At 39.9% G+C, this 25017-nt stretch overlaps 1 protein-coding gene across 3 annotated transcripts in view; it reads right to left on the reverse strand.

Annotated features, from left to right (window-relative positions):
* The window catches only part of ARHGAP28 (Rho GTPase activating protein 28), a 183080-nt gene that overhangs the window by 84550 nt on the left and 73513 nt on the right, over positions 1-25017 (reverse strand). Inside the window, exon 1 of one of the 3 annotated variants that reach the window (XM_056521612.1) lies at positions 23200-23220. The exons of the other annotated variants lie outside the window; for them this stretch is intronic. The gene's annotated coding sequence lies outside the window, so the exon portion shown is untranslated. Of the gene's footprint in view, positions 1-23199; positions 23221-25017 lie in introns of those variants that run through there. 3 annotated transcript variants of the gene reach the window in all.

The raw sequence follows: 25017 nt of genomic DNA on the forward strand, positions 1-25017 counted from the left end.
TTGGCGATGTCAGATGGTTTGTGCAGCTGCAAGTTGGGCAGACGTTGGAATTTCCTGCTAGTGGAAAGCTCTGTGGCCAACTCTCTCTACTGGAGCCTTGCTGTCTGGGGTATTGTACGGTCAGTTATCTGGGGCAGCCCACTGGCCACCTCGGGGTGGAAGCCCGGCCTCATGCTGGGTCAGGGGGTGTGCCACACGCTGACTGTTTCGAGGGCCAGTAGTCAGTGGGTGACAGCGGTGTTAGCAGAGTAAGGTGACTGTCATGGTAGTGGGTAAGTGAGACAGGGGCGGCGGGCTGGCTGCCCACAACAATATCTTTGGTGGAACTGTCTGGATCTGTCGGTTGTTCCCACCAGCTTCCGGGGGTTCGGGGTTGCTGTTCCAGCTCTTAGTGTATTGGCGTTTCGCAAGTAGGTGATGGGTGCATGGGTTGGGCTGCGGCAATGGCTGTTGTGGGTGGCCGCCATGTTTACGTGATCGGGCCAGGTGCGCTCCGGGTCATGGGACCACCAGCGGGAGGCACCCAGGCTGGTTTTAAATTCGCTGGGCTTGCACTTATGGAATCACTAAATGTTAAAATTACCAGGGACATGCAGCCATTGTTGTCAATTGCCATCAATATTGCATGCATTGAGTAGTAGTTTTGTGCTCACAGCATTTATACTGCACATACAGTCATACTTTTTTACTGCACTCATGCTCATAGCAGTTATACTGCACATACGTCATAGCATTTATACTGCACTCACGCTCATAGCATGTATGGCACATACGGTCATGCGTTTATACGGCACTCACGCTAATAGCATTTATTCTGCACATGTGGTCATGCATTATACTGCATTCATGTTCATGGCATTTATACTGCACATACGGTCATGCATTATACTGCAATCACGCTCATAGCATTTATACTGCACTTACGGTCATGCATTATATTGCACGCACACTTATAGCATTTATACTGCACATACGGTCATGCATTTATCCTGCACAGACACTCATAATATTTATACTGCACATACGGTCACGCATTTATCTTGCACTCATGCTCATAGCATTTATACTGCACATACGGTAAGCATTTATACTGCACTCACACTCATAGCATTTATACAGCACATACGGTCATGCATTTATACTGCACTCATGCTCATAGCATTTATACTGTACATACGGTTATGCATTTATACTGCACTCACGCTCATAGCATTTATACTGCATGTATGCTTGCAGCCTTTTTCATTGAATGTACGCTTACAACATTGATACTGCACCTATGTCCATAGCAATTATATTGCACTTAAGCTCATAGCATTTATACTGCATGTACACTTTTAGTTTCATTTCGCTTACTCTCATAGTTATACTGCACATGCACCCATAGTTTTCATACTGCTCTGAGCTTTTATACTGCACTCTCGCTCTTAGCTTTCATACTGCACGTACACCCACAGCATTATACTGCATAGGCTCATAACATACGGCATGCATGCTCATAACATTCATTCCGCACGCACGCTCATAACATTTGTTCGGCACACATGCTCATATCAGTTAATCTACACTCAAGCTCATAGCATTTTATCTGCTGGCACGCTCATGGCATTATATTGCTCACGCGCTCATTGCTTTTATACTGCACGCATGTTCATGGCATTAATACGGCACGCACGCTCATGGCATTAATATGGCACGCACGCTCATAGCATTAATACCGCACGCATGTTCATAGTATTTATACCACGCGCGTTCATAGTATTTACACCGCATGCACTCGCATAGTATTCATACTGCACGTGCGCTCATAGTATTCATACCGCACGCACGCTCATAGTATTTATACTGCATGCTCGCTCATAGTATTTATACTGCATGCACGCTCATAGTATTTATACTGCACGCACCCTCACAGAAGTTACGGCATGTATGCTCATAAAACTTATACTGCACATTGCTCAGCATTTATACTGCATATGTTTATAGTTCGGTTATTGCATTTATGCTCATAGCAGTCATACTGCATATATGTTCATAGCATTGATACTGCTCGCAAACTCTCAGCACTTATACTGCACATACGCTCATAACATTTATACTGCACATTTACTCATAGCGTTCTTATTGCACTTATGCCCATAGCATTTATACTGCACATACGCTCATAGCATTTATTCTGCACGCACATTTGTAGCATTGTACTGTATCACAGTTTTTCATAGTTTCATACGGCACATACGCTCATAGCATTTTAATGCACATACGCTCATAGAGTTCATACTATACATATGTTCTTTGCATTTATATGGCACATAGCATTTATACTGTATGCACGCTCATAGCATTCATACTGTATGCACGCTCATAGCATTTATAATACACGTAAGCTCATAGCTGTTATACTGCACATATGCTTTTAGCCTTCATACTGCACATAGGCTCATAGCTTGTATATCGTACATACGCTCACAGAATTTGTGCTGTTTTTTGCGTATAGTGTGGTGCGATACAGAAGTGCATAGTTTTACACGGGTCATAGGCTCATAACATTGGAGCTGTGCGTAGTGCATAGTATTTAGGTCGAGCTTACATCCAAAGCTTCCATACGGTACATATGCTCATAGCAGTCATTCTATTTCATACCCTCCTAACATTTATTGGTCATACGCTAGTAGCCTAGGGTGCACACGGTCGTAGCATTTAGACTGTACACACGCTTGCAAGGTTCATATGGTTCATATGCTCATAGCATCTATTCTGTACATATGCTCGTAGCATTCATACTATACATCCGTTTTGTTAGCATTGAGTTCATACATACTGCACATGAGTTCATAGCATTCATATATAACTTTATGGGAAAAAAAATCAAAGCCTTACATAACTTTAACCCCTTAAGGACATGCGCCTTAAATGTACGGCGCTGCATAGCACCTCTTAGCACACAGCGCCTTACATTTACGGTGCGGCTGCGTGGCTGTGAGATGCACTCACTTCATTCCCGGCAGCTGTCAGCAGCCGTGGACCCGCCGGAAATGGAGGACATCCGCAATCGTCCTGATGTCTGCCATTTACTTTTCAGGTGCCGTGATCAATACAGATGGATCAGATCAGCGGGGATCAGATCAGCCAGATCAGATCACCTGCCTCCGTCCATCTCCCGGGTTCTTCTGCCTTCCAGCAGACCAGAGCAGAAGATTGCCGATAATACTGATCTTTGCTATGCCCAATGCATAGCACTGAACAGTATTAGCAATCTAATGATTGTTATAAATAGTCCCCAATGGGGACTGAAAAGTGTAAAATAATTGTAAAAAAAGTTTTTTTTAAAAAGTAAAAAAAAATGTGAAAAATCCCCTCCCCCAATAAAGTTTTTATATTATTACATAAAAGCGTAAAAAAAGATAAATAATAAACATAATTGGTATTGTTGTGTGCGTAAATGTCCGAACTATAAAAATATAATGTTAATAATCCCCTACGGCGAACGGCGTAAACGTAAAAAAAAAGTTAAAAATTTTAGCTTTTTTGGCACATGACACTGCAAACATTTTTTTATAAAAAGTGATCAAAAAGTCACATATACGCAAAACAAAACAAACTACAGATCATGGCGTAAAAAATTTGCCCTCACACATCCCTGATTTTTTAAAAGCAGTACAATAATAGAAAAGTATGTAACCATGGGTATCATTTTAATTGCATTGACGCAGAGAATAAAGAAAACATGTATTTTTTTACCGTAAAATGTACAGTGTGAAAATGAAGCCCCCCAAATTTGCAAAATTATGATTTTCAATTTTCATTACACATACACATACATTTAAGGGTAAAATGAGTGAAGTCATTACAAAGTACAACTGGTCATGCAAAAAAACAAGCCCTCATATGGGTCTGGGAATGGAAATATAAAAGAGTTATGAATTTTAGAAGGCGAGGAGGAAAAAACAAAAACGCTAAAATAAAATTGCCTGCGTCCTAAAAGGGGTTATCCACCATAAGGTGATTTTAGTACATACCTGGCAGACAGTAATGGACATGCTTAGGAAGGATCTGCGCTTGTCTTAGGGCTAAAGGGCTATGTTGTGAGGTTACCATAACACTGTGGCTAGCTTTTTGTGAACTTGTATTTCCCTGTTTGAAATTTATTTTTTTGACTACAAATCCCACAATTCCATTTTTCTCCCTCCCACACATCAGCCTCCCCACCCATTGAAACATAAATTAGCTGCATTCATCAAAAGACCTGTGGTTTTCAATCAGGGTGCCTACAGCTGTTGAATTAGTTGAAGATTGATCTCTCTCCCACCAAGTGATCCCTCCACCGATTGAAGCAGACAGACTCCCTGTCATCAGCTGACTAGTGAGTCAGGTCTCGGCCGCATTGCAAGCTGGGAAAAATCCGAGACAACAGTCATTTTGTATGCTGTTAAAAATAAATATTGGGGTGAAAATCACAGAATTGTGAGAAAACCATTACACACAGGTATAGACACTATATTATGAACTACACTAACTTTACAGCCCCTGTAGCATAGTCAAATAAAAACTATTCCTGGACTACCCCTTTAAGGTGAAAATGGGCTGAGTCCTTAAGGGGTTAATACATACTCAGAGGTTTGTCATACATGACACCATACATGTCAGGCCTGCCACTCCTGCAGGGGGAGGCACTGAGTAATTATTGTTTCTGACACGTCTTCAGAGCAATAATATCACGACTCATAGACGGTAATATACCCGTTATGCCGGTCACGTCTGCAGGGGGATGCACTGCGTAATTATTGTTATTGACCCTTTCACAGCATAACATTACAAACCATAGGCGGTAGTATACCCGTTATGCCTACCACGTCTGCAGGGGGATGCCCTGCAATTGTTGTTACTGACACCTCTTCAGAGCAATAATATCACGACTCATATGCGGTAGTATACCTGTTACATCTGCCACGTCTACAGGGGGATGCACTGCGCAATTATTGTTACTGACATGTCTTCAGAACAATAATATCACGTCCTATATACGGTAGAATACTGGTTATGCCTGCCACGTCTGCAGGGAGATGCACTGCGTATTTTGCTACTAACACATTATCAGAGCAATAATAAGACTCTTAGGCGGCAGTATTCCCGATGTGCCAGCCATGTCTGCAGGGGGATACACTGCATATTTATTGTTACTGACTCATCTTCATAGCATTAATATCATGACTCATAGGCCGTAGTATACCTGTTATGCCTGCCATGTCTGCAGGCTAAAGCACTGCACAATTTTTGTTACTGACACATCTTTAGAGCAATAATATCACTGGCAGGTGGTGGTAGGGAATCAAAGAATATTGTTTGGGTTTTTGGCCCTTTATGGGCAGGGCCCTGCAAGAGGTTATGACTCTACTAACATGTTAGTATCAGCAATCATACAGGTGTGGATTCACCATTTACAGCCAATCGATCAGATAAGACAAGAGCATTGGTGCACCCCAGCACCTCAAAACAGGGGGATTGTCATTACATGGTTCCTGGTATTTGATAATTGTTTGGCCAATTTCGACTAAGGCCTGGTGTTCGGATGAGGTACGTGATAATTAGTTCTTGATTACTGCCAGGTTTTTTGGCCCTCTATAGGCTTGCCCACAGTCGCAGTTTTGGGCACACTTCTGAACGCTGTAAGTATATTATTGATGGTTATCTATATTATTGTAATTTCTATTATCATTATTACAATTATAGTTGTTAGCATTACTATATATTGTTGCTGTTTATTAGTCAGGCAGCCTGTCCATGCTAGGAGCCCCGACCACAAGTGTAAGTCTGTTAGGCTGTATTTGTGTGAGGGTATATAACGCCCCCTACATACAGGTCAGGGCATGTCAGGCATTCGGGAACACCCGCCAACCCTCCCATATATATTTATCATTCTCTATCTGGGTAGGCCCTCTAGGCTTGCCCAAGGTCGCGTTTTTGGGCACACTTCTGACTGATGTAAGTATGTTATTGATGGTTATCTATATTATTGTCATTTCTATTATCGTTATTACTATCATAGTTGTTAGCATTACTATGTATTGTTGCTGTTTATTTGTCAGGTAGCCTGTCCATGCTTGGAGCCCCGACTACAAATTTTAATTTCCAAAAAAGAATAAATCTACCTAAGAGTCTAATGTAGTGTCATTGTTGGCAATAACTGTATTCTAGGCATTAATGATCACAAAAGATAATAGACATTGGTTAAAGGCATTCACTCCAAGACATATAAGGGAAAGTCACAAAGAGAAGACAAATGTGCTGGACAACCTTCCTGTAATGACACAAGTGAAATGCATTGTATGGTACAATTTGAACCCTCCACGCAAAGGCGGCTCTAGACTTTGTGAGGCCTTATTTGAAACTCGAACACGAGGCCCTTACTGACGAGATGTTGTGACGTAGTGTGAGTTGGCAGCACCTGGGGCAAGGTAAAGTATTGTGCCCGAATGTAAGTGAATGGCAATACAGTGGCATACAGTTTATAAATTGCCACTTACCAGGGGCGCACACGCAGAATTTTCTCAGGGGTTAGGATATAGAAACCATCATGTACCCCCCATATAGAGCCACGTTCCTCTGTTGTGCGCCCCCATATAAAGCCCTTTGCTGTCCCCATTATATTAAGCACTCTTTGTCCTCTGTATCCCATTATTTAGTACCCTCTTCCCCTCCTGTATCTCTTAAATACCTGCCCTCCTCTCCCCCTTACAGACTTCTTCTACTCCCCCCCCCCCCAATTGGATTTTCACTGCTTCTCCTATCCTCTTCTTCCTCCCCCACCCTATGAGATCTCTTTACTTCCCCCCCAGCTTCTCCTATCCATCTTCCACCCCCCCTATTAGATCCCTTTACTTTCCCACAGCTTCTCCTATCCCTCTCCCCCCCATTAGATCCCTTTACTTTCCCCACAGCTTCTCCTATTCCTCTTCTGCCCTCTTCTAGGTGGCCGCCTACCTTGCCTAATACTGGAGCCGCCTCTGACTGCACGACACATAAATAATACATGCTATAAGCTAGCACTGATGTAAAATGGAATATTTGATCAAAACCTAATATCAAATATTTCAATCTCTGTTTAAATGATCCCTAAAATATTATTTTTAAAATACAACCTTACACTTGTTTATAGCAATACACAGAAAATACAATGGCTATACTGTTGCAGAAGGGTTACATTCACTTATTATTATGTGATTTGTGTTTATAATACACAGGAAACTAAGACTTTAATTACTACAGAATCAGTCAGACTTAAGAGCAGTGCAGTGAACATGACCGTGAATAGACACAACCCCTAATCTACATTTATGGGAGACAATTGTACTTACAGCTTAAGGTTAAAATTAGTTGTGAAGTCTGCTAGATAACAATAACCAGACTAAAGAGAAAGAAAACACTATGCCAAAGGCCATGTCTGGTGAAGGTCACAAAGCGCAAATAAGTGAAACATCTCACGAAAAACAGTACGTTTATAAATAGAGGGATGGAATGAAAGACCACATGTAGGGCTTCAGCTTTGTAGTATAGGTTAATCTTGGAAACCACAGCGGCAGGGGGAACCATACACAAACACTATATAGGAAATAAAGCCATTGGCTTCTTATGACAGTGACACTGAAACTACCCAAAATTGCAGAGAAATTTTTCTTCCAGAGGAACAATATACATTCAATACATTCAGTATACTCCAGGGGATCTTAAAAAAAAAAAAAAAAAAAAAAAAAAATCCAAGTGGAGGTCTATTACAGAGGATTTACAATATCTTACAGCTAGTTTTTAAATTTAGGGGCCTGGACAGTATACATCGTACTCTTGAACAAATGTGGATACATTTGGTAAAATTCTTAATGCTTAACTCCCCAGGTGAGTAAATGCTGGCGGTGACAAGAGGAAAGGCGCTGAAGATTTTCTGTCTTAAAATGTCAGTGTAAATAAACAATCCAATACATGCCATTGTGGTCGATGAACATTCATTTACCTACCTACTTTATGTGTTGCAAGTTGGCCCTAAAGTTGCATCTGGGGAGGACACACTGTGGGTATGTCCCCTACATGCAAGGCCAAGACCTCTTATAGACTCCTTCCCACCCCCTTGGCATGAATTGCGTAAATTGTCCAAAATTGCACATTTTTGCACAGAAATGGTGATTATTGAGCAAATATCACCATAAATAATGTACAACTTTAGAAGGTTTGTGCCACTATTTGACTGAGTAATACAGACACTGAGAAAAAATAGAAAGGAAAGATTTGCATATTTTTCAGTGTTGAAAACTCAAAATGAGTTCCAAATACTGTGTGTGAACCCCACCTTAATGAAATCAGAGCTCCCTATTCCCTGTCATGTGTACACACATTCCAGTGGTGTATGTGTCACTGGCACTTGCGTAGATTTGTGGTTGATAATTCTTGTTTGACAGTACTAAGAAACTTCTTGGGCACTGCCTATTCAACACAGTTTCATTTTCAAATTAATCTTATGTTTTGCATCCACATTCCACATTAGTTATAGCATTTTTAAATAAGCTTAATACGTTTTCTCATTAACAATTCAATAATACACAGTCACAGTCATGAAAATCTGCTCAAAAGTAATTCAAGGGACTTTCAGCAAAGTTCCAGAACAGAAGTTTAAAAAGGGAAGAAGTTATCGGTGATTTCCTTTTCTTATGTATAGAGAATATCTATAAAATATGTATATAGGACAGGAGTAGTACTGTTATTGAAAGAAAGCAGGTCTGTATTTCTAATTCTGGATTATCCCTTTAATTGCTAAATAACAATAAAAAAGAAAAGTTATAGGAAACCTGTCATCAGTGTCACATGCGCAAATCTGCCGGTACAGACAGGTAGTGCAGGTGACACTGATGACAACCATACTTGCCTGATCTTGTTCCCTGCTCCAGTTCTCCTGCTGTCTTCTTCCATTGTTTTCTTTCCAGGGCTGACTTGGAGCATGTGCATCCTGAAGTCACCGCTACTGCTTCTCTGCTGGGTCCCGCTGTTAGCAAGCAGCAGCGGTGACGTCAGGAAGCCCCATCCATGCTCCAAGTCAGCCCCAGAACGAAAAAAAACAAAAAAAAAACAGAGGAAGATAACGGAAGAACCAGAGCAAGAAGTGAGGACAGGTAAGTATGGTTATCATCAGCGTCACCTGCACTACCTGTCTGTACCAATAGGTTAGTGTAGGTAACAATAATGCAAACATTATTGTTGTATACTATACAAATTTTAGCAGTACAAAAACATAGAATTTTTCCCGGTAATCCTGCATTCCCGGTTATCATATTTAGTTACACAATGTATACTACTATAACTGCTATTTCCTCATTTAATAGTGTTTCTGATTATGATCATGGAATAGCCAGATTTTAGTCCTGACTCCATTATAAACATGCATGCTTTGCTCAGCCAAACATATTTATGTCACTGGAGGAGTAGAGGGGAGAGAGGGGATTTGCTGGCTTTGGCAGCACTTCATCCCCAATGGGAAGATAAGTCAAACATACTGAGCTTCAATGTGCCCAATTATTCTTTTCTTAATCTGAATTGGGAAGAAAGTGAGGAGGCCTATATACAATAATAGATCAGGAGTTGATCCTACCAGTTAGCTATTCTTAAAGGGAGCCTGAACTATAAATCTTCAGGGAGTTCCCTGGTGGTTTCTGTGTGCCCCATCAGACTTACCTTGTTTGGGTAGAGGAAGAGATCTATCCGTCAAGGTTGGTGGGGTAGGGAAAAAATACTGTGGACAACCCAATAATTTGCTGTTACAGAAGAATGAAAGAGTTGGCAGGTTCACTTTTATATAGTGTTGCTCGCGAATATTCGCAATGCAAATTTTATTCGCGAATATCGCATATTCGCGAATTTGAGAATATTCGCGAATATAGCACTATATATTCGTAATTACGAATATTGTAATTTTTTTTTAAATCACAGTACAGATCACAGTGATCATCCCTCTCTGCTTCCAGCTTGTGTGGTGTAATGAAGGCTCTAATACTACTGTGTGAGACTGGCGTGCAAATTTTCGCATATGCGAAAATTTCCATATGCTAATTCTCGCATATGCGAATTTTCGATTATGCTAATTTTTGTATATGCTAATTTTCGCATATGCTTATTTTTGCATACTCTAATTTTCGCATATGCGAAAATAAAACGCGAATATTACGAATATGCGAATTTAGCAAATATATGACGAATATCCGTCCATATATTCGCGAATATTCGCGAATTCGAATATGGCCTATGCCGCTCAACACTACTTTTATACTATGTATTTGCAAAGTTTGTAAATATTTGATCATAACACCATGTTTATTACATAAAGGAACACTGTATTCCTGTAACTGCTGCTCGGTTCTGTGTCCTTGGGGACAGTGAATTAGGGTGGGTACAGCAGTACTTCACTAAATAAATATGTTCACCCAACAATTCCCATATAGCATTATTTCATGCTGGTAATATGCTGACCTATGCCTTTTTTGTTTTAAGTCACACCAATGCTTAAAACAAATATTTATTTTTCTTACAGAATATGAGAATGTATTTTACAAATAATGCCCTATTTTTATTTTAAAAAGATAGATAGGTATAAAAAAATAGCAATCTTACAGAATATGAAAGTATAATTATACATAACACACATTAAGAGACTACAGACTTTATCAGCTTAGGCTGGGTTCACATATGTCTGGCATCCGGCATAGGTGAACTCAGCCTAGATCTTGACGCAACTGATGCCATAACTGATGACATGTCGTCATCAGTTGTATGGCATCCGGTGTCCAATGTTTCTGGACGGTGGACAGAGAAACGCAGCAAGCTGCGTTTCCCTATCCGGTGCCCTCTGGTGTGTCCAACCATCCGGCATCACCAAATGATTGGGAACAGTTGTAGCATCAGTTTCCCTCCAGTGCACGCCTGAGGGAAACTATCCCGGACGCCGCACATATGTAAACCCAGCCTTACAGTGTCAATCTGCTGCGTGTAAAGCCAGCAACATAGTGTCTTGCATAAGAAAGCAATTGTTCCCTTTCTAGAAAATATTTTAACAATAGAAGCCTTCTAGAACACACAAAATCTCCTTTTAATAATTACATTTAAAAAAAGTTCATCTTCAGGAGTGAATGGGGTTCTTTTCAATTGACGAATTGGGGTATATTTACATAATCATTGGTAATGGTAGATACCATAGATAAAGAAAGTTAGGAGGAAAGCTGGGGTGGACTGGCAAGACATGGGCCTTATGTATTGGGTGCTGCTTTACCCACTGCTAGCTAATTTATGTTTTATGTTGGGGAGGAATGTTGCCAAGCTTAGTATAAAAAAAGTGTGCAAAAATTTTTTGTTGGTTTTTAAACACTGCACATTTTCTCCACATATCGAATTCAAATCAATCGTACATCAGGTTTCCTCATCAAAAGCTATGCATGTTTTACTTATGTGAACATGCCCTTAAAAGACAAACAAGATCCTGAAATAGCAATCTACAGTATTTTGTCAAATGCTGATATACTGTAAAGACTGAGTCATAGAAGCCATATAGGAAATAACTAAAGAATATGGTCATGTAGGCTAATTCACAAATTCTAATCTGAGAATGCCTGATTTCATACCAGATTGGTTAGATAAAGTTATGTGTCATGTTGAAGTAAGAGGTAGATCTAGGCAAACATACTTTACATTTTAAAATATGTGTAAAGAATGAAACAGAGATGTTCACATTACAATTTATACTAGTCTAATTCTTCACTTAAGTGTTACATTGCGCCAAATGAATGTGCATGTTCTGCAATCACACAATACAAGTTGGATACAATCATTAAAGTATGCATCCAATGTATTTAAGCACCTTAAACAATATACCAAAATAGGGGTGCACCCCTAGTGCAGCACTTCTGGTTTTAGGGTAATTGTGAAAGTAAAATTGCACCTTGATGTGGGTTGCGAGTTTGTGTATTTTGGCCAAAATATCAACTAATACCTCATGTTTATCACATGAGCATATATATATATATATATATATATATATATATATATAGAAAAAGATATAGCGAAAAGTAGCACTCAGGTGCTTGATAAAGGCTGCACTGGCAGCTGAAACGTTGCATCTATATTTATAATGGATTAAAGCCACCATTATTTTTTCACCTATTTTGTGTGCTGCAGCCGCTTTTTGCCTTCTATATATATATATATATATATATATATATATATATATATATATGTATATATCTATCTATATATATATGTATATATATATATATATATATATATATATATATATATATTTCTTTTTGATCTGGTCTGGCCTTTTGATGCTGGGGTAGCCCAGGGTGTCAGTGCGTTGCGGGGTGCACATAGAAGATGCTGGGCAGCCGTCTGATTGAATAGTATGGGCATCACTAATAGGTTGTAAGCTAGCATGGTGCACTACACGTTATCATGTCACTGCCACCCTTGTGTACAGTATGCCTTATCTGTGGGCACTTTTTAATACTAGGCAACTACTACCCTAATGAATAGAAGGCGTATGAGTGCTTGTTCATCAGTAGTGTTGAGCGGCATAGGCCATATTCGTATTCACAAATATTCGCGAATATATGGCCGAATATTCGTCATATATTCGCGAATATTCGCATATTCGTAATATTCTCGTTTTATTTCCGCATATGCGAAATATTCGCGTATGCGAAAATAACATATACGAAAATTAGCATATACAAAAGTAGTATAAGCAAAAATTTGCATATGCGAATTTCGCATATGCAAATTTTCGCATATGCGAACATTCGCATATGCTAACGCACACCAGTCTCACACAGTAATATTAGAGCCTTCTTTACACCACACAAGCTGGAAGCAGAGAGGGGTGATCACTGTGATGTGTACTGTGAAAAAAAACAAAACGAATATTCGTAACTACGAATATATAGCGCGATATTCGCGAATTCGCGAATATGTGATATTCGTGAATAAAATTCGTATTGCGAATATTCGCGAGCAACACTATTCATCAGTATTTTGCACCTGTGCGACCTCCCCCATATAGCATTGTGGCTGATCCGCATCATAATAAGAATAGGAGCATAGCCTGCCTTGTATCAGTAACCTTTACCAGTAAGTGTGATTTTTTTCTGTGATTTTTTTTATTGCCCTTAATAGAGGGTGTTCTGCCCAGAGCATGTGCACTCTTATTTACACCCACTTGTCAGGTGAGTGTTTCGTCCACCCGGACCCGAATCCACAAGCAGATATTCAAAAGTAAGCAAGAAAAAGAAAGTTGGGCAGTAATAATGGTGCTTGATTGTATTATCAAATACAAATTGATTCCATACAACACAATGGCCCTGATTTATCAAAATGTGTGAGAGAAAAACTGGAAAGACTTGCCCACAGCGACCAATCACAGGTCAGCTTTCACTACACCAGCGTTTGTCAGGAAAAGAAAGCTGAGCTGTGATTGGTTGTTATAGGCACAATCTCTCCGATTTTTCTCACACGCAGTTTGATAAATCAGAGGCAAATGTGTTTCTTGCACATATCATTCATATGGTGAATAGAAGCGTAAATCCTAAATGAGCCACTGTTCTCACTGATGTTTTTATTGTAACATTGGAATAGGAGACTAAGGCTGGGTTCACCCAACGTTTTTGCCACACTGTTTTCAATCCGATTTTCAAAAGAAAACCGTATGGCAAAAAAAACCGATGGAACAGTATGGAAAAAAGTAAACCGTATGCGTTTTTAAACAGTATACTGTTTTTAAAAGTGCATACAGTTCCGTCAGTTTTTATAGAAAAAAAAAACATACGTTTTTTAAAATGTTGTCCATTTTTAATGGGGGGGGGTCTTGGGTGGGGACTTTAGGATTCAAATGCGCATGTGCAAAGTAAAAACATATACCCTTTTCCCTTATGGAACCGTATACATGTGCGTTTCCCATTGACGTTCATGTTAAAAAAAAACGTATGTGGTTGCAGTACGGTTTTTAAACCGGAGTCAAAACCGTGGTTGACCACAATTTTGTCTCCGGTTTAAAAACCATACTGCACCCGCATACGTTTTTTTTTAACATGGACGTCAATGGGAAACGCACATGTATACTGTTCCATACGGGAAAAACGTATACGTTTTTACTTTGCACATGCGAATTTGAATCCTAAAGTCCCCACCAAAGACTCCTCCCATTAAAAATGGACCAAATTTTTAAAAACTTATGGTTTTTTTTCTATAAAAACTGACCGAACTGTATGCACTTTTAAAAACAGTATACTGTTTAAAAACGCATACAGTTTACTTTTTTCTATACTGTTCTATCCGTTTTTTTGCCATACGGTTTTCTTTAGAAAAACGGATTGAAAACAGTATTGCAAAAACGTGATGTGAACCCAGCCTAAGCTTCCCACTCCATCTCCACATCACCATTCTCAAACGCAAGACCCAATGTGATACTGCGCCTCTAGCTGGAGACGGGTGCTGTGGAGACAGAGCGGGAAGCTTAGTTTCCTATTCTATATTGTAAATACTGCAGAAAACAGGTAGAACAGTGCCTCGTTCAGGAATTCCAAATTAAAATTTATATTATTTTGAAAAATGAGGCACAGCAATTTTTCGTAAGACTGAACACTTCATTGGAGGTGAGACTTAAAAAAAGGGCAAAGCAGAAAAGGAATAAAACTGGTTGCCCATCGTCAGGTTTTTAAAAGGGTTTTACCACCATGGATACTTACCTCTATCCAGCGGATCAGGAATAAGTGTTTAATAGGGAAGTATCTTAAGTGTCTGATAGGGAATATTTATCAATTTTGCCTGTTGACAGTTTCTTTTTACCCAATTTTTTTTTTTCAATTTGGTTTTCATGGACATGCACGAAATTTATCATTTGGTGCAAGTTGTTAGTAATTTTGGCTCAAATGTTGAAATCAGCTGTTCATCGCGCCTTTTACACAGAACTTACCACCACAGAGGACGCATATTTTACCCTGTAGAGCAGCCATTCCGGAGTCCCTCCTGCAGTATATCAGCAAGCGACGTGAGTTATTTTCTTTTGTGGGGTTTATAGTCACCATGTGAAATGGATTTTATTTTCAACTTGGGTATTTTTTATTTTTTTTTTTGTTACTTTAGTGCAGTGGTCTTCAACCTGCGGACCTCCAGATGTTGCAAAACTACAATTCCCAGCATGCCAGGAGTTGTAGTTTTGCAATATCTGGAGGTCCGCAGGTTGGAGACCCCTGCTTTAGTGCTTACCTTTCCTGAACCTGTGCGGCCATGTCTAATGCTGGCTCAACGGAGGGTGAAGGTCCCTCAGAGACAACTATGTCGCAGGATAGTATTGAGCCGTCCTGGAGGCGTTGCTGCTTTTACCAAAAACATTTTTTTATGTATTTTGATGCCTTTACATTTTCTGACATTGCTAAGTGTGTTTTCCATGTGCAAAATTTCTTGGCGGGGATTTGCGCCCAAAAAAATGGGATTTGCGCCAAAATTGCGCCAAAGATCAATTGGCGCAAATGATGAATTAATGACTAAAGTTAAAATCACACACAGGACCGTGTGATTTTGAGAAAGTTGTAAAAATGACAGTGGAGAAGATGCGCTAAACTTTGGCGCAAAAAGACACTGCACCAAAGTATTGCGCCAAAGTTACATAAAAAAAAACACATAAATCCTTTGATAAATACCCCCCTATGTGTATTGCCACTTAACTCAGAGCCCATTGGGCAGGCTTGTGAAGACCTTGTGAAGGGTTAGGGAGGGTCACAGTAGTCAGGTCCCCTGACCCCCCCCCCCCCCCCTCCACATGCTTGTACATTATATGACATTTGTAATGTCACAGTCTGTGCTATAAAGCCCCCTTGGATTCTTCTATGTCTGGTTAAAATATTCACTTACAGCTGCTATTAATAGTGTAAACTTGATACAGTGTGATAAGAATAGAGTATTCAGTTGTTAACCTGCTACATTCATAAAATCTGTCTATCTATGGAAATCAGCATGCTTATTTACACAAGAAAACATATGGATGGACGTAACTCAGAGGAACCAAAAAAGAAGCAGTATTTTAGTATTAATAATGGTCTCAGGGTACAGGCATGTGCAGATTACCTGCAGCACAAACTCTAGCATTTTTGCACTGAAATCCAGGGTAGAGCCAAACATTTCAGATTTTTTGGCTGATCTGTTGTGAATTCTCTACCGAGACTTTTCTTACAGAATATACATATTAAATTACATTTCAAAAAGTTTCCAACTTTGCGCATGAGGTTTTTGCTGTGGATCTGAAACATTTCCCCAGCCAAATCTATAAAACTGCAGATTTATCATGTATTTTGATTTCTCTATTGTAGTCAATGAGGACAATCCAAGGTAAAATTTCCAGAGTTTCCAACACCAAAGCTGGCAAACTGTGATTTTTTTCCACAGTGTGTGGCTGCTCTCATCCATTTTTGCTGCTACTGTAAATGCTGCAGATTTTCCATACACATATTCCACTCCATGTGACCCTACCCTGATGATTTCCTTAAATAACAATTAACCACTATACAATATAAAAAGTGATTTGCAAGGAGGATCAGATATCTTAAAAAAAGACTTTGCACTTATATAGTGGCTTAACCCCTTAAGGACTTAGCCCTTTTTCACCTTAAGGACTCGGCCTGTATTTTTGCAATTCTGACCACTGCCACTTTAAACATTAATAACTCTGGAATGCTTTTACTTCTCAATCTGATTCCAAGATTGTTTTTTCGTGACATATTCTACTTTAACATAGTGGTAAATTTTTGTGGGAAATTGCATCCTTTCTTGGTGAAAAATCCCCAAATTTGATGAAAAAATGAACATTTTGCATTTTTCTAACTTTGAAGCTCTCTGCTTGTAAGGAAAATGGATATTCAAAATACATTTTTTGGGGTTCACATATACAATATGTCTGCTTTATGTTTGCATCATAAAATGTATGAGTTTTCACTTTTGGAAGACACCAGAGGGCTTCAAAGTTCAGCAGCAATTTTCAAATATTTCACAAAATTTTCAAACACCCTATTTTTCAGGGACCAGTTCAGGTTTGAAGTGGATTTGAAGGGTCTTCATATTAGAAATACCCCATAAATGACCCCATTATAAAAACTGCACCCCCCAAAGTATTCAAAATGACATTCAGTAAGTGTTTTAACCCTTTAGGTGTTTCACAGGAATAGCAGCAAAGTGAAGGAGAAAATTCAAAATCTTCATTTTTTACACTCGCATGTTCTTGTAGACCCAATTTTTGAATTTTTGCAAGGGGTAAAAAGGAGAACATTTTTACTTGTATTTGAAACCCAATTTCTTTCGAGTAAGTATTTCTCTCGAGGTATTCATATGTCTATGTTAATTGTTCGGCGAGCGCAGTATATGGCTCAGAAGGGAAGGAGCGACAAATGGTTTTTGGGGGGCATGTCACCTTTAGGAAGCCCCTATGGTGCCACGACAGCAAAAAAAAAAAAAACACATGGCATACCATTTTGGAAACTAGACCTCTCGGGGAATGTAACAAGGGGTAATGTGAACATTAATACCCCACAGGTGTTTCACGACTTTTGCATATGTAAAAAAAAAAAAATTACCTAAAATGCTTGCTTTCCCAAAAATTTTACATTTTTTAAAAGGGTAATAGCAGAAAATAGCCCCCAAAATTTGTAACACAATTTCTCCCGAGTACGGCGATACCCCATATGTGACCCTAAACTGTTGCCTTGAAATACGACAGGGCTCCAAAGTGAGAGAGCGCCATGCGCATTTGAGGCCTTGATTAGGGACTTGCATAGGGGTGGACATAGGGGTATTCTACGCCAGTGATTCCCAAACAGGGTGCCTCCAGCTGTTGTAAAACTCCCAGCATGCCTGGACAGTCAGTGGCTATCTGGCAATACTGGGAGTAGTTGTTTTGCAACAGCTGGAGGCTCCGTTTTGGAAACAGTGGCGTACCAGACGTTTGTCATATTTATTGGGGAGGGGGGCTGTGTAGGGGTATGTGTATATGTAGTGTTTTTTACTTTTTCTTTTATTGTGTGTTAGTGTAGTGTAGTGTTTTTAGGGTACAGTCGCACGGGCGGGGGTTCACAGTAGTTTCTTGCTAGCAGTTTGAGCTGCGGTAGAAAAATTGCTGCAGCTCAAACTTGCAGCCGGATACTTACTGTAAACCTCCGCCCATGTGAGTGTACCCTGTACATTCACATTGGGGGGGGGGGGGGACATCGAGCTGTTGCAAAACTACAACTCCCAGCATGTACGGTCTATCAGTGCATGCTGAGAGTTGTAGTTTTGCAACAGCTGGAGGCACACTGGTTGTGAAACACCAAGTTTGGTAACAAACAGTGTTTTGCAACCAGTGTGCCTTCAGCTGTTGCAAAACTACAACTCCCAGCATGCACTGATAGACCGTACATGCTGGGAGTTGAAGTTATGCAACAGCTGGAGGCATACTACTTTGGCTGGGGATGCTGGGGATTGTAGTTTTGCAACAGCTGGAGACACACTGGTTTGCTACTTAACTCAGTGTTTCACAACCAGTGTGCCTTCAGCTGTTGGAAAACTACAACTCTCAGCAGTCACCGACAGCCAACGGGCATGCTGGGAGTTGTAGTTATGCAACCAGCAGATGCACCACTACAACTCTCAGCATGCACTTTAGCTGATTGTGCAAGCTGGGAGTTGTAGTTATACAACTGCTGAAGGTACACTTTTCCATAGAAAAAATGTGCCTCCAGCTGTTGCAAAACTACAAGTCCCAGCATGCCCATAAGGGAATGCTGGGAGTTGTGGTGGTCTGCCTCCTGCTGTTGCATAACTACAGCTCCATGCATGCCCTTTTTGCATGCTGGGATCTGTTGCTAAGCAACAGCAGGAGGCTGTCAATCACCTCTAACTGCTGCTCCACGCCGCCGCACACAGGTCAGTCCCTCGCTGCCGCCGCTCCTGGGGCCCCGATCCCAACATTGACGCCGGGGATCGGGGTCCCGAGCTGCCGGGGTCAACTTCCCGCACCCGCTCACGTCCTCCGGAAGAGGGGCGGATCGGGTTGCGGGAGTGACACCCGCAGCAGGTGCCCTGATTGGTCGGCCTGTGAACCGGACGACGAATCAGGGCGATCGTGAGGTGGCATCAGTGTCACCTCACCCCTGCTGGCTATGGCTGTTCGGGGCCATCAGAGATGGCCCCGATCAGTCAGTAATTCCGGGTTACTGGAGACCCGATTGAACCGGAATCCGCCGTAGATTGCTGGGCTGAATTGTACCATGACCCCCCTGGGCGATATGCCGCGATGCCTGCTGAACGATTTCAGCAGGCATCGGGCACCGGCTCCCCTCCAGATGGCTGTGGGGGGCCGGGAAAGCTCATGACGTTCTCATACGTCATGAGTCCTTAAGGACTCTGAAATGAAGACGTATGAGAACGTCATGAGTCCTTAAGGACTCTGAAATGAAGACGTATGAGAACGTCATGAGTCCTTAAGGGGTTAAGAGAATACAGGAGATAAATAAAAGTAGCACCAGAATGTTAATGCAGTTTGTACCAAAAACTGGTCCATGTGTTTTTAGACAGACTTTTAGGGTTCCAACAGATATATTTGTGATCCTGTTCAGTTTGCCTCCAGCACTGCAGAAAACTGCTGGAGGGAAACTGCTGATCGAACTGATGTCATTCATTTGCATGGGGCAATACATATTTATCCAGCATCTCAATTGGGATATTGGTTTGTTGCACAGGTCGGCCAGGGTGGCATATCTTGCTGCCCTGTCCGGGCTGCAGAAAAAGTTGAGCCCAGTGTACTGAGCCAAATGACCACATATATAAACAACAAAAAGAAAATATGGGCTAACCAATAACAAAATGTACACCTTTTATGAAATACAAAACACAAAAAAATAGCACTGGCAGGAAAATAGTCAAGAATATAGAAACGTTATTAATAAAATAATGCCGATATAAAACACCATTAAAACAGGTGATGTACGCACAAAAAATACCCAACCGATCCTAAAATATGCCATCAGCAGGTATAAAGAAGTACCATGAAGTCTACATTCTGTACAGAGCAGACTATACAACACTCAAATCAAACTCAAATGTAAATAAAATAGGGGGCTAAATCAGACTACCTTATGGCTGAATGCCAGCTGTGGAGCAACACATGAAATAAGTGTTAGTAGAGTAGAGTAACATCATATTTATCGAACAGTGTAAGAACATAGGGGGAGATTTATCAAAACCTGTCCAGATGAAAAGTTGCTGAGTTGCCCATAGCAACCAATCAGATCACTTCTTTCATTTTAACAAGGCCTCTGCAAAATGAAAGAAGCGATCTGATTGGTTGCTATGGGCAACTCAGCAGCTTTTCCTCTGGAGAGGTTTTGATAAATCTCCCTCATAGACCAGACCTGTGGAGCACTCCAATGATGCTTCTTCAGAGGGAATGGTGTACTGGGAAACGGCATGGTATTTTTCTAATGGCCAACCAATCTTATTGGGACATGAGGTCATGCAAAATGACCTAAGACATCTGTGGACTACACTTTGGACTATGGGTAAATAGGAATATCCATCCCCTAAAATCACTGCATATATACATAGCATTTCAAAGCATTGCTGTCTGTCAGTGTTACACTGACAAACAGCCTATTAGGATGTGCATCTAGTATAACCTGACACAAGTCGAAGGCAGACCTAAGGCTTTCGGGAACTGGTAAGCACTGGCACTCCATAATCGTGTTTTGGGGTGTCGATGGCCAGAGAGAAGGATCTCCTTCTCCTTCTGTCAAACGCCTTACATGAAGGGGGTCACAATTTACTACAGCATATAATTGGTTAAACTGACCGGATCAAAGTTTACTTTGATTCTGGCAGTTGTAGCAGCTGAGCTCCCACCATAATCTCCTTAGTACATCATGCAGAAACGTGCACCCACTCATGAGGGATATATCTGTCATTGGTCATTGAACGGCCACTTTAAAAGGACTTAAATTGCACCTGTCGTTAACAAAAACTTTTTATATAATGTAGATAATACCATTATATGTATATTTGTAATATACTTTGGTATAAAAATGGTATAACATTTTTTGTCCCTACAGCTATTGTCTATATGTCTCTATAAGGAGGTCTTCTTACCTTCTCCTGCGCTGTCCGATCGCCGAATGAATGATTCAAGCCTGAGATCCAGGCTTGAGCATTCAATCGCCGAAAACACTGATTGATCCATTCCTATGGAGATGCATAAATGAGTGTAAAAGATCAGTTAATGCATTGTTATAGCCCCCTATAGGAGCTATAATATTGCATAAGAAAAGTGTAAAAAAAATCATTAACCCTTTAAATTATCCCTTCCCCTAATAAAAGTTTGAATCACCCGGCATTTGAAAGAATAAAAAAAACACAGTGTAAATAAAAATAAACATATGTGGTAACGCCGCGTGCGGAAATGTCCGGATTATAAAAATATACCGCTTTTTAAACCGCACTTTCAATGGCGTACGCGCAAAAAAATGCCAAAGTCCAAAATAGTGCATTTTTGATCACTTTTTGTACCACAAAAAAGTGAATAAAAAGTGATCAAAAAATCTGATCAGAACAAAAATGGTATCGCTAAAATCAGATCACGGTGCAAAATATGAGCCCACATAGTGCCCTGAACACAGAAAAATAAAAAAGTTATAGGGGTCAGAAGATGACTATTTTAAACGTGTAAATTTTCCTGCATGTATTCATGATTTTTTTTCTGAAGTGATACAAAATCTAACTTATACAAGTAGGGTATCATTTTAACCGTATGGACCTACAGAATAAAGATAAGGTGTCATTTTTGCCGAAAAATTTACTGCGTAAAAACGGAAGCCCCCAAAACTTACAAAATAGTATTTTTTCATCAATTTTGTCGCACATTGATTTTTTTTTCCATTTCACCACAGATTTTTGGGTAAAATGACTAATGTCATTACAAATAAGAATTAGTGACGCAAAAAATAAGCCATCATATAGAATTTTAGGTGAAAATTTTAAAGAGTTATGATTTTTTAATGTTAAGGAGGAAAAATTTAAAATGAAAAAACTGAAAAAGCCCGGGTCCTTAAGGGGTTAATATAAAACTGAAAAAAAAAAAAAGATTTTCATACCAACATGAACAATAATGATAATAACTGTAGCAGTTAGTTTACTGTAGAGACAAACCTAACAGACTGATGAAATGATATCTATGGTGTATGAGAAATACCCCACCAATGTGATAAGATTTTGTGAGTCATCCCTGAAACCTGTTATTGGAACATTTAGTTATTTGTATCAATGATTTTTCTGATCCAATGCACTTTGATGGCTCCGGAAATAGTATATTATACCAATGGGCAGATATAGGCTACCACAGAGAGGGCAGAAAGCTGTGCATCCTATGACAGTCCATACTGGTTTATTTTCAACTATGGAAAGTTCTGTCACATTGCTACTGCAAATGGTATGGATGGATCATTTCCTTATACTCATTTCTGAAATTTCCACTATCGAGTTCAGCTCAGGTCAATCCCAGGTGATGGTGATATTACTGCTGACTACTGACTAAACAGTATATAATCTAAATTATATATTAAACCAGTCCTCAAAGGATAGTAGAAAATAAAGGGAAAATAAAGTAACAGGAAGAAAACAGAGAAAACAGTAATAGATGAATAATAATATAATATGGTGAAATTACTTCAACTGATAGTTTCAAATAATAAAACCTGAATCAAGGATGTATTGAAGAAGAATATGTATCAACATTTATTATATATAAAATATAACAGTTCACATCTGGGCAGGGCCCTTGCACCAGATGTAAAATACTGATAGCAAATTTATAAAAAAAAAGTATCATAAAAAATATGTAAAAATATCATAAAAAATATCATAAAACAACCACCTAAAATAAGAATAAATAAATAGCCTCAAGTAGATGTCCGTATGTAGGAATGCACTGAAGTAGAAGTCCAATAATAATTGCAGCATCTAGTATTCTTATTAACAGTTCAGGGAGCAATATAGTTTGTTATCACTGATTGCCAAGAATAGCTAGGAATAGCTCAATACATTAGATAGAGTCCATAGCGGATAGTCAATGATACCTGTCAGCCGGGGTATAGTTCCACTTACTGCAGATGTATGCGGCCGACGTCCTTTAGGATTGCAATCTCCAGGATGACGGCAGGGTCGGCACTGGCACAGAATAGCGTCCGGCCTCCAAGCAGGTGAGCAGTCCCGGCAGAAGTACAGGATTTGCGTCCGGCCCAATCAATCATCGTGGGTATGAGCAGATATTAGATAGATGCAATAGAGGCAGTAATCGTCATCAGTTTTATCGCAATCCCTGGCGTCCTCGAGTTAGAAGGTTGGTGGATCGCGCACAATCATCAGTGGTCCACTGCAGCACTGTCAAGGCTAGAATCGGGCTAATATATTAAAATTAGTGGTTGTAATGAAAGAACATGTTGAATATTAGGCTATACGCATTTTAAGACAATGAGTCTCATTCCTCAGTAGCCAAAAAATGTATACATCATGATTACTGCCTCTATTGCATCTATCTATTATCTGCTCATACCCACGAGGATTGATTGGGCCGGATGCACATCCGTGCCAGCCTGCACTTCTGCCGGGACCGCTCACCAGCTTGGAGGCCGGACGCTATTCTGTGCCAGTGTAGACCCTGCCGTTATCCCGGAGATTGATGTCAGCCGCATACATCTGCAGTAAGTGGAACTATACCTCGGCTCACAGGTATCATTGACTATCCGCTATGGACTCTATCTAATGTATTGAGCTATTCCTAGCTATTTTTGGCAATCAGTGATAACAAACTATATCGCTCCCTGAATTGTTATTAAGAATACTAGATGCTGCAATTATTATTGGACTTCTACTTCAGTGCATTCCTACATACGGACATCAACTTGAGGCTATTTATATATTTATTTATTTATTTATATTTATAGGTGGTTGTTTTATGATATTTTTATGATACTTTTTATTTATAAGTTTGCTATCAGTATTTTACATCTGGTGCAAGGGCCCTGCCCAGATGTGAACTGTTATATTTTATACATAATAAATGTTGATACATATTCTTCTTCAATACATCCTTGATTCTGGTTTCATTATTTGAAACTATCAGTTGAAGTAATTTCTCCATATTATATTATTATTCATCTATTACTGTTTTTTCTGTTTTCTTCCTGTTACTTTATTTTTCATTTCTTTTCTACTATCCTGTAGCAAATGTACCCTAAAAACACTACACTACACCTACACCTCCCCCCCAAATAAAAAATAAATAAAAAAAACATCTTGCACAGCACTGTTTCCAAAACGGAGCCTTCAGCTGTTGAAAAGCAACAACTCCCAGTATTGCCGGACATCCACTGACTGTCAAGGCATGCTGGGAGTTTTGCAACAGCAGGAGACACCCTGTTTGGGAAACACTGCCGTAGGGTATTTTGGTGGCGGATGCAAATCCCCAATTTAGGCCTCAAATGCTCATGGCGCTCTCTTGCTTTGGAACCCTGTCATATTTCAAGGCAACAGTTTATTGCCACATATGGGGTATTTCTGTACTCGGAAGAAACTGTGTTACAAATTTTGGGGGGCTTTTTCTCCTTTTATCCCTTATGAAAAGGTAAAGGTGTGGTCTACGACAGCATGTTAGTGTAAAAAAAATTAAAAATGTTATACCCCATGCTGGTGTTGCCCCATACTTTTAATTTTCACAAGCGGTTAAAGGAAAAAAAGACCCCCAAAATTTGTAATGCAATTTCTCCTGGGTACGGAAATACCCCATATGTGGGTGTAAAGTGATCTGCGGGCACACAACATGGCTCAAAAGTGAGAGCGCACCATGTACATTTGAGGTCTAAATTGGTGATTTGCACAGGGGTGGCTTTACAGTGGTTCTGACATAAATATAAAACAATAAAT

This window comes from Hyla sarda, chromosome 5, assembly GCF_029499605.1.
Source record: "Hyla sarda isolate aHylSar1 chromosome 5, aHylSar1.hap1, whole genome shotgun sequence".
Taxonomy (NCBI): domain Eukaryota; kingdom Metazoa; phylum Chordata; class Amphibia; order Anura; family Hylidae; genus Hyla; species Hyla sarda.